This window comes from Oreochromis niloticus, linkage group LG23 (assembly GCF_001858045.2).
Source record: "Oreochromis niloticus isolate F11D_XX linkage group LG23, O_niloticus_UMD_NMBU, whole genome shotgun sequence".
In the NCBI taxonomy this organism is placed as follows: Eukaryota; Metazoa; Chordata; class Actinopteri; order Cichliformes; family Cichlidae; genus Oreochromis; species Oreochromis niloticus.
This window is the reverse complement of record NC_031986.2, coordinates 40,635,646-40,645,085: the sequence shown is the minus strand read 5'-3', so window position 1 is coordinate 40,645,085 and position 9,440 is coordinate 40,635,646. Positions and strand designations below refer to the sequence as shown.

At 40.6% G+C, this 9,440-nt stretch overlaps 1 long non-coding RNA gene across 1 annotated transcript; it reads right to left on the bottom strand.

The window, feature by feature from the left end:
* Positions 1-1,044: 1,044 nt before the first annotated feature.
* On the bottom strand, positions 1,045-9,189 carry LOC112843764 (uncharacterized). Its single transcript, XR_003216253.1, has 3 exons — positions 7,725-9,189; positions 6,456-6,593; positions 1,045-3,561 (listed from the first exon to the last, which is right to left on the bottom strand). It is a non-coding gene; the product is annotated as an uncharacterized LOC112843764 (long non-coding RNA).
* Positions 9,190-9,440: the final 251 nt, after the last annotated feature.

Below are 9,440 nucleotides of genomic sequence, written 5' to 3'. Positions count from 1 at the left end.
ATGTGTTGTGTGTTAAAGTCAAACATTCACTCCATTAAGGAAATATGTAGACCAAGATGTGCCATTAGATTCAATAGTCGGTCATTATACTATTTGCTGGTAGGCAAATTTTAAAACTTTAAAAAGACTAAAGAGCACAAAAAATAAAACACAACACATTAAACTATCAGCAAGCAGTTTCACACACTATAAAATAGAAAACGAAGAATACTGGTTTGTAGTCTCTGAGTTTTACTGGCACCAAGATTCTTGAGAATGTGTAGCCACAAAATAATAAAAATCTCTACACTTAAGATAAATAGAGACACGAGAGAGAAACTAATATGGAAGGAATCAGAAACATAAACACATCTGCGTAAGAAAAAAGTCAGAGTGGAAAGCTATCTGATTATGAAAGATGAATTTTGGACTGGCTTCTTTTGACAAATTCCAAAACAAACCTTTCCCCCGTGTGACATTTAGGTAACAATTTTAAACTGACAACCCCATGTCACCATTACATTTATTTGGAATGTATACATGCAAATATTTATGCACTTTCTCAGATTTCCAGTTCTGGGCTGTCTACTTTTGTTTGCATTAGTGAACACTTGAGTGTTTTTTGGCAGTATTCAGGCTCCTGCTTCTTGAAGCTTACAGAAACCAAGCGAGGTGCATGCATCAAGAAATCCTTATTGATAGTGTGCGACAGCTCAGCCATTTAAGAATATGTGTATAGTTACTCTCCCACTGTATAGTCTTTGCCTAGTTTTGTGGAAAAAAATCAAGTGAATGTTTGACCAAATTTCAAAGATGACCGCATGCGCTGCATGTAGTAACACAGGAAAAGAAATACCTTTAGTCAAATTTACATGGGTCATGTTTATTCTCTTAAGGTTCTTTTAAAAAATAATTTTCAGATATATTTTACTTGTAATATAGTGATGTTACATACAGCAAATGTAAAAACAGTATATCTTATAATAAATAATAACTATGAACATTTCATCCAACATTGCTGCACAGTCTTCTGTAGCAGGTGCAGTGTGAGCATTTTATAATTCATAATTTCTCCTATTTAGACTTAATGTAATTCATTTAATTTCAGTTTATTTATACAAGAACACCTCAAATTAGTAAGGAAGCACCCATCATAAGAGAACCTCCTATGAACAAGCAGTTGGTGACAGTGGGAAAGAAAAACTCCCTTTTAAAAGGAAAAGACCTCAGGCAGAATCATAACCATTTCGTATTAGAACATCATGATTATAATGATTCACAATAGTCCAGCCTATAAGTAATAACAATGTTTAAACACAGAATCTACCAGACTTTTGTTGCTGACCATATCTTTTGGATGTTTAGCCATCTTTTGACGCCAGTGTGGTATATCACAAACAAAACCACACACTGTACTTAAATGCCCTTCACAGTCAGCAAATCTCAATCCACCACTTTTTGGATGTGGTGGAACAGGAGACTCACATCATGTGTGTACAGCTGACAAATATGCAGCAACTATGTGATGCTGTCATGCTAATATGGATCCAAATCTCTGAGGAATGTTTACTTCACTTTGTGCTGCTTGCTACAAGGAAGTAAAGCAATTCTGAAGACAAAAGGGGGCCCAACCCAGTACTAGCCAGGTGTACTTAATAAAGTGGCCAGTATATTTGTGTGTATGTGTGCGCGAAAGTGTGTGTTTGCATATTTGCACAGCTGTGTGTGTTTATACCCACCAATGCATGTATGTGCCTACGCATGCTCAACATGAAAGTTTGTGCTCGTGTGTGTGAGAGAGCCAGAAAGAGAGAGTGTGGGTGGGATACGTTTTGACAAAGTTCCCCATTTTTCAGAAATAATCACTTGTTCCTGTTACAGCGACAGAGTCGTATGACTCCGGGCTGCTGAGAAGGCAAAGCCAGAAAAAAACTGCTTCTCTCTTTCTTTCTGCCTGTCTCTCTCTGTCTCTTTCTCCCGGTGCATCCGACCCTTGTCCTTGTGGCTGCTAACGAGGGGGTGTGGTTGTCACTGGAGGCGTTGAGGCTAAATTACCATCTTAATTAGCTCATCTTTTGACCGACAAACACAGAACTGAAATGTCACCACACTCATAGGGGCCATAGGAAACACAATTAGGGAAGTCATTATTGTTTTAGTAATACCCCTGTTTCTCAGTTCATTTCCTACATTCTTTATTCCTCCAACTCTTCATTTCCTGGTCATATTCTCCCACTCCTATCTTTGTAGTTTGACCCTTACAGCCCTTTCTACTTCTATGAATTGCAAAGCTCATATAGGAAGCATGTAGGATGGAGTTAGTCATCAAGTGTTTATGTCTGTTGTGAACCTGCTACTCGGGCCATCACACCGAGCTAACAAGGCTCAGGAACAGCAGCAAGGTTTCACTTCTGCATATTAATGACAACAGCTACACATGCACGCATATAGTGATTTCGCTTTTGACAAGCACAGTGTGCTGCCACTGAACCATGACCTATTTCTGACCATCCTTGCATCTAGACAGCATTATTCTGCAGGTATGCATATGCACACAGTACCTGACGCTTTTGACCATAGCACTAATTACACTTTAATATAATTCCCATTTCACTGCATTTCATTTTAGGCCAGAAAGATAATAATTATATACAATTTCCTGTCTTTACATGTGAAAAAAAAGTAATATCGGTCAGTATAGCGGGAAAAAAGAAATTTAATCCTTTCATACATGTACTTATCTAGGAGAAATTATGGACGACCTTTGATAGTTAATCATAAAACCAGTTAATCATAAACCTTGCTTGATTTGTGGCAACTACCAGTTTGTTCCTAAACTGTGTCATATACACTGTAAATTCAAACATTTTGACATGAACCAACATGAATTTTCACCTCTTGTCAGTTGTGCACTTTGTGACTGCTTGTCTTTATTTAACTTAAACAACCATAGTATGTAATAGTGCATGCATATGTGAAAGACATGTAACACTGCACACTGCAAAATATCTTGTAGATAGAAAAAAACAAACAAAAGCAAAACCAAAAACAAGCAAAAAGAAAACAGTTTTAGGGAGCCCAGCTTCCAGTCCTTAGCAAATACAAATATTGTCTCTTCGATATGTGCAAGTATTTAGAAATGCTCTTTTCTACCTCTGAGCTGTGTGGCTGCTACTTTTACTTGTGACTCTGGCATGTGTGCTGAAACACCACTGATCCTTCACCTTGATATTCATATTTGGATAAAGTCACAGGAAGTCAAATCTGGAGAATAGGGTACATGGTGAACTAAGATTGCATTAGTATGCCCAAAAATCTCCTTGTGTTTTCAGTGCACTGTGTGCTGGCACATGACGGCATTCCGGCACACAACGTTACTTCAGACTGTTTCTGCTGAATAATCTGCCTTCGATACCTCAGGATGTTAGAGAAGACATAGCTGACAGCCTTAACATGCACAGCCCATGAATGCTGTAAAAAAAAAAAAAAATCACGCATAGTTCCAGCTCCCATCTCCATCAATGGTTCTTCATATTAAATGCAGGTCAGTGGATGTTTGCTCTCTTCACAGGCTTGAGGACCCTGGTGACATATAAGACACAGACTGTAAGTGGTCAGAGCATAGCAGTCAAAAAATAGCAGCCACATTGGAGTTCATTTGGACATGCTAGAAAGGATTATCTTGGTTTATATGCTTCATTGAATCCATATTGATAGCTTTTGGGTTTTCCCAGTGAAACCATCTGACGAGTCAGTTAAACCTGCCTGTTAGGCCCAGAGAGCTTCCTGTGTAGATCTGACCCTGGCCCACTGCCTTTCCATTCTTCTGTGCTATCACAACACACTCATCATGTTGACACCAAATGTGTTATCCAGATATCTGCACCCTCACATGTTTTGAAGTTAAAGCTAACCTTTGTACTTCCTATGCATGCCTCTACAATCTTGTATGCATGCATGTATGACAGCACCTTTTTGGTATTTGTATAGGAGTAGGAGATCTAGTAGATGTCGGACAGGAAATAGTTTGTCTCCTGTCCTGCTCTAATCTTACGCAGCCAGACCTCTGAGTCATTAAGCTAATGGAGTAATTTAGACACAGAGGTTGGTTTGTAAAAGGGTGGAGGCACAATCAAACTATACAACAGAGAGTTTGCTCAACAAGAGGATGTTTTTGTGCTAGCAAGCTAAGCAATCAGATTTGATCGTTTTTTTAATTGAGCTGTATTTTTTTTTTTTTTTTAGCTTTTTTTGGCTAACATGCTGGGAAGTAAACTATTAAAACTACAGTTCAAAGGTAAAAAATAACCAACATTTAGCTAGGATCATAAAACCGGTGTTTTATTTTTCTTTAATCAGAATAGTGGCTTTCTTATAGTTGAAATGTGTGAGCTTGTATGCTTATAGGACTATGTATATCAAACCTGCAAGGTACAGCTTTTTTCAGCCTTTGTGATGTGGGACTCTTTAAATGTCACACTTCAGCTATGAAATTATTAGGCATTCAACACTGCATATGATCCTGTATATCCACTCATGTATAATGTCATCTGTTTATGGCAGAGTGTGCTCTGGTTCTCCTCGGGGGGCCTTCACTTAAGCTCACCACAAGAAGAAGTGGGTCAGTCCCTCTGTGGTGATGCGTAAGAGTCAAGCGGTTACAGGTCTATGCAAAACAGGGACCGGGAGGAGCAGAAGCCTCAGTAAATCAAAGGCGGTACGGCAAGTAACATTTAAGGCATCCGTTAGAAACATACAGCGTGTGCAGCATATATGCTGTGTGGTGTCTATGTGGGTGGATTGAGCGGCGAGCTAATCAGATGTGTTATGTGTATCGGGTGAAAGCGTGGATGCTCACGGAATATGTGAGAAATCTGTCTTTGACCTCGAGTCTCACTTTCATACTGCAGCATTTGATGACTTGTCACGTGGCTCGATTTAGACATGTTGTGAAGGACAAGCCAAGGGGCTGGGAGAGAATGAACCTTTTAGAGGATCAAACCGTGATGTGTCAAACTGAGAAAATGTGCATGAAGCAATACAAGATCATTGTTGTTGCTTTGTTAATTTATAATGGATTATTTACATTTCTAAATACACCCACACTTAAAGGCGCTCAACAGAACTTCCGGAAACCAGTAATATTAATGAGACCTGTAGCAGTTGAGATAACTACAGTCAGCTTTCTTTTGCTTGCATTTGCATGTAGCACGGTGATGCGGATGCTATAGTAATGCACTGTTATGCTGCACAATTGAATGTAGTGTATGTCATGTATTTTGCTCATTCCCTGACATATGATGACAAAGTTGACTTAGATGTGGCAAAGCTACTAATGTTGGCTGCAAGAAAAAGTGTTCATTCTGCAAGCAGTTGGCGACTTGCTGGAGATTGTCTAGACCTTTACCTGCAATGTAAATGCTTTGCCTTTTGAAATATGTTGGTTACAATGGCATGGTACAGGTTTTACTTTAAAGGTGAATGCTCTCCATTTCCATGTTTAATTGCACTCAGGTTTCACTACAGCTCAGAGAGTAAAATGGCCAGTGTTTCCAAACCAGTGAAGATCTTTCATGCAAACTACGGGTGACTGAGACAATCCGACCAAAGCAATCACAAGGAGGTTTTAGAGTTCAGGGGTCTCTTAGTTGGCTAATCCCTACCCTTGCTATTGTTATTAACTAATTAGCTCTTAAAATAATTTTACAAAATAGCCAACTAGCACTTCTACTTGGCAAGGATTTTGCGAATTATAAATTAACATGACAGACAGCTTAGCTAAACTGCATGAATCTGATGATAATTCCCATTAAGTTACTGACCAGATCAACCTAAAGACTTGGGATTAGTCTACTAATTGCTACATAAGATTGCTTGCAAATTGTTTTGTTAATTGACAACCTAGTATTAGCTAATGGTGGTCAGGAGAAAGGCAGCTCGGGGTCAGTTCTGATTCCCAAAAGCAAAAAAGAATCAAATGCCCTGCTGAGATTCTTCAACAACCTTAGCAAACACCATTCTGTTGAGTTTACAGTCTCACATGCAAGTTTGAAATCTAATTAAATGCAACATGATGTTAATTTTGTAAATTATGGCCTAACGTGGCTACACTGGTCACTTGCTATGTCACTCTGTTTCCTAGTCAGATCAATGTCAGGTTTTAGATGGTTCAGTCAGGCACTCAGTTTTACAGTGTACATCATCAACAGGCATCCATCTTTTACATACAGTCTATTGTTACAATAATTTCACACAACGGTAATAAAAAGGTGCTTAATACCTGATGAATCATGCAATAAGGATTTTGAAATGTAGAATAGCATAATAGTCCATATACTGCCTTTGGTTATTGTCTAAGTGCATACTTTTCTTCCAGTTTTTTTATGGTTACTGGATTGAGAATGAGTTTCACATGCACTAAATACTAAGCAAATCTGATACCCCAGTTCTGTTAAGTTCTGAGTTATGGCTCTCACTTTGATTTTGTTTGTATAGTGGGGGTGTTCCTCTTTTCTTTTCTTCTTTCCTCTCCAAACCTAATAGAAGATGCTGTTAGAAGTCCTCTCCCATGGGAAGAATGCGACAGATCCCACATTGTTCATTGTTGTTTGCCTCTTTTTTGAAAGAAATGCAGAAAAAAACTTCACAATGGTGTGGGCAGGGATGGGGAAAAATGGAATTACAAAGATCACATTTTCATCTTCTTTGATCTTGTGTGTTAAGAGAAGGTTTTGGTGAGTTGGTGTATGCATGTGAGGGGGGGTGACAATGTTTGTATGAGTGTGTCATGACAGAGAAGGGGGGTGGGGGTGGAGGAGGGGGGATAAAAGCAAAGTATAAGAGAGAAAGGGACAGTGAAAGGAAGAAATGTATGGAGGAGGGGGTATAGGGATGTGTAGGCCTAGCTGTCCTTGAGGGTTTGAAACGCATGAAGGGAGGAGTTGCTCCATGCAGCGAGAGTGGGCTGTTTATTTACTGCAAAGAAGCTGTCTCCCTCCAGGGCTTTCCAGAGGAGCATGTCCCCATCACTACCTCAGCTCAGCTCCTGTACCTACCCTCCAGCTAAACATCCCAGTTAAGCTCCACCTAGCCAAAAGAGACAGCATAAAGAGAAAGAGAGAGAAAAACAGAGAGTCACTCTCCTCCCATAGCCCTTGGCCGTGTTCTTTTCTACCCCCGTCTGGAGCTGAAAATGGGGGAAACCACGCAGCGCCTCTGCCTCGGCACCGAGGAAAACAAGCAGACTCCTAATGCCAAAGAAGTGCTTATTAAATCCCAGGCAGCCTTGCAATTGTGCTGTGCAGCCAGTCAAAATAAGAAATTGTTTGTTGTTGGTTTATTCACCCTGCCTCCCTCTTATTCCACATGCTTTCTTAACCTCCTCCGAATAAGCCCGGACTTTCTGTTTTCTCTATTTCATTCTCCCCCTCCCTACTTTCATCTTTCTGTTTGTGAGAAATGATGTGTGGCTGAGGCAAAAACATGGGACATGACAGCCAAGCAGCGAAAACATGCAGATGTGACAGTATGAGAGGGCCACTGGAGGGCAGAAAGAAGGAGAGAGTATTAGGGAGAGAAAATGACAAGCACAAACATAAAAAACATAGAACTGAGATGAGACATTGCAAACAAAAAAAAATTGCATTGTGCAGGAGGGAAAGGGAGAGAGTCAGAGGGATGAAATATTTGAACTAGTGAAGGAGATTGTTAGTGTGGAGAGAAGGAAAGGGAAAGGGTTGGGGTACACTGTGAACAGCAGATTGTGGGGGCGCATGTTGTCGAGGTGGCCCAGGTCCCTGGTGCCCTCCTGTTTCATGGCTCTCACAGGCTGTCAGTGAAAACAGCCCAGCCATGTAGACAGCTGTGCTCAGGAGGCTGCGGGGGCGAGAGGAGAGGACCTTTGTTTTCCATTTCGCTCCTCATCTCCATCAGTGTCCTCATTTCTCTCCCGGCTCGCTGTATATCCATTCCATCCAAATTTCTGAGCTCTGCCATGTTTGTTCTCTTCATCTACAAAAGTACCACAAAGGAAACAAAAGCCTTGGTTTTGCATTCAACAGCCTTGACAATATTTACATGTCTGTTTGCTCAAGTGTGTGTTGGTTTTTTTTACTGTTGTGACTCAAGTCAAACAGTGTAGACTGAAATGCCCCCTTTTTTGGTCTGGGACACATATTAACCCATTTCCTTGAGGCTCTATTATGTATGTGTGTGTGTGTGCCTGTGTCTGTTGGCATATTAGCGCAGGAGACATCTGAATTGGAAGCATCCCGCTAAGCAATAGATGTGCAGAACTATGAGGCTGTCATTTCCAGTTGCTTGAAATCAATCACGGGTTTGTTTGAGCGATTTTTATTGGCCCTAAAAAGTCCTAGCCACAGGCTAGGGGATAGATTCATCTTCACTCCGCAAAACAATTCATCTCCCAACGTAGAAACTTAAAAGAGTATGACAGCTTGTCGTCCAGAGTGTCTCTGCGCGTTAGTACCTTTTTGTGTTCATGTCTTCAACATCAGAGGGATCATAGAGATCAATGCTCTCTCCTGTTTCCTTTGAAGGGACAAATGCTGTCCCTGTGGTGGCCCCCCTCCTTCATATACCGACCTCTCTGTGCCTCACGAAGGCCTTCGCTTTACCTCCTCATCTCCCTCCACCTCCTCCCCCGCTCCCCCCGCATTTCCTGCCATCTCGGCTTTGTTTACGAGCCTCTCCCCTGGAAGGACAGGTTAATAGAAGACCTGGCTCAGCTCAGGTCCACCTGGTTCCCATTCCCTCCTAATAAGATGTTTCATCTAGTGCCTTACTGCCTGCATGCCGGTGGCAAAGTTTTCCCCATAAGTACTGAGTCCAATATGCTTGTGTATGTGTCCTTCCTTTCTATTGTGGCCTTGAAGTACAAAAAACAACCAACTGGAGTAAACTGTACAAAACTGAAGAAACAGCTCCATTTCAGATAACCAAAGACCTTTGAATTGCACAGCTTTTCAGGTTTTTAATAAAAAAAATACCTGTTGTGTGTAACGATTTTATTGGAGAAATGGTCCACTTCCCTACAAGGATCACTTAGGTTTTTCCCACAATATTCTCTTAGTTTTAAATAGTAAATGTAAAAAAATAATAAAGTGCAGGTTTGTGTTTTCTTCTGAATACTCCATGATATGATTTAAAGACCTTTTAGCTACACCTGGTACACAAGGTGGTTTAGCAGGAAAAAATGATTACCCAGTTAGAGAATGTTAATTACTGGCTCTATTCTTCACAAGCCCCGCCCCCCGCCCCCATCGATTCCAGATCACAAGAGTCAAACTGGATATCTGATACTTTCAGTTTGTGTGTGTGACCAGGGGTTTACAATACCTTGTACTGGGTATGTTACTGCCGGAGAATGTTACAATGCCACAAAAGAGCATTTGCCTCATTTGTTTGAATGCTATACATGAATTTGCAATATGCTATAATAA